Raw genomic sequence first — 2,166 nt, 5'->3', positions numbered from 1 at the left:
AGGAAAAAAAAACAGCCATCTAATTCAAACAATAGGGCTTTCTGTGAGTGTGCAAAAGTGACCTGGTCGATTTCTTGATCAAGCACGTCATTCGCTGGTCAGAGTGATTGAAACACAAATAAGTCTGCATCAAACAGGCTGCTTTGCATCTGACAGACATAATGAAGAGGCAGCAAGCACGTCGACTTTCCTCAATGTCAAATCTACAATACCAAACATTGGCTAAGTCAATTGTCTTGGCTTTCCATATCTATAAGCTGACACTTTTTCTTTTATCATGTGGGACTTAGTAAGTCTCTGACGAGGCTATCATTATTTTGTTGGCTTTGACACTGCTTTTTTGTTTTGACTCTGTTGGCAATGACACTGGCAGTATTACTATGTTGCAGACGGCGCCCTACAATAAAATGTGGGCGAATAATATCACTCAGTCAGATATGAATTCTCAGCCGAGCCCTACTGCTACCTTGGCACTATTTTGTATTATTTAACGGGGGTCAATCATGTCTAAATCCCTTTCTCTATTATGTAGAATACACTCAATGTGAGGCTGATGCAAAACCATATCAGGTTGCATCAGTCACCTCAGAGTTTCATGATATCACACAGAACTCAGTTTATGGCTCTTTCCTCTATGAACTGACTGGACTCCTCGGTAGCTTGCTACAGCCTGAGGCTTTACATTTAATTGTAGTTTTCCCTATTTGTATACCCATAAAGCAATGATAAATGTTTGTCCTGGTCGCGCTCTGAAAGACTTGTGTATGAGCGCGATACAAATAAAATATCATACCATATCATATCAATCCATGACCTTAATTTCCTTATTACAGACTATTTTGGTTGTCAGCTCTAGCCTTATATAAGTTATTACAGGGGGATTCTGCATCATCAGTGGTAGCTTGTTTGACACCCGAGTTCCGTATCCCACAGTCTACTGTGGACAGTGATTGATTAAAGATTTCACATTTGTTTTACAGTGTTGAGCTAGAAACACATTATTCATAGAGTCGTCACTTTTTGATGGCAGGACCAAGACTCTTTTGCATATGGCCGGTCCTGTAATGCACAGACGGGTCTAAAATATGATGCTATTCACTGATGCTTAGAACAATTACCGTGTTAATGATTGATTTAAGCCTTGAGTCACACATTATAATTTACCACACACTCTTTTTGCAGAATCGTACTTCCTATCTTATAACCTTACAAGTGAAAATACAGGATAGATGTTTTGAATCTAATTTGTAAGGCCAGCATTAGGCTGATGCACCTTGTGCAAAGGCCTGCATGTAAGCTCCAGGTAACTTGCATGATGTTGGCAAAGCATTCTATCCTTCTGCGTATGATGTAAGCATCACCATTAACTTGGCTCTTGCCCTCTTGTTTGGGGTTGACGAGTCTCAAACAGAGATACGAGCAATCTAAAGCTTAAGTTGTTAGGGAGAATAAAAAGGCAAATAGAGCATGTCTCAAATTTAAAATGGAGAGGCCAGTGGTCGAAATAAACGAAAAGAAGTGGTGGAACCATGTTCCGTGCTGGCCTGCCCCCCGTTCCCCCAAACTGCATCTCCACGCCCCCTCTCACGCTTAATCCAAACCCCCAAACAATCACACCTGCTGTTTAAGGGAATGTTCAATGCAGAACATTAAATTGCAATTTCAACTTCTTCCTACACTTTTATTTTAAAACTAAACCATCCCGGAACGGTTTCTTTTTAAAATAAAAGTATAGGAACAATACAACTTTTAAAAAGAAAAAGTAGAGGAGCACCACTCACAACCGCTCCCACCCACTTCGACCACTGGAAGAGGCCCAGAATAATGCCTTGCTTCTTTCCTGACTTGCACTAGTCATAAGCGATCATGGCAAGGGGGCACTTAAGGGATACAAGTAATTAACTGCCTCCTTAAGAGACAACACCCCAAAAATGGTATAGAGTTTCACACATAGCAAGAGAACACTTTTGAAATAACCCAAAGACTGGTTTTGAACAGTTTTGAATTGAAAGTAGGAAATGCGGAAAGCGCCAGTGTAAAATGTACGGAGAACGGTGCTTGCCGCACTGAAACAATGCGATTGACTTCAATATGCAAAGTAGAAGTATTAGTGAGATACAGAGAGGCATTACATTTGAATAGATGCTACTTAATTCCCTATAAATC

This window comes from Ambystoma mexicanum, chromosome 12, assembly GCF_040938575.1.
Source record: "Ambystoma mexicanum isolate Mex_15411 chromosome 12, UKY_AmexF1_1, whole genome shotgun sequence".
Taxonomy (NCBI): Eukaryota; Metazoa; Chordata; class Amphibia; order Caudata; family Ambystomatidae; genus Ambystoma; species Ambystoma mexicanum.
This window is presented reverse-complemented; position numbering follows the sequence as displayed.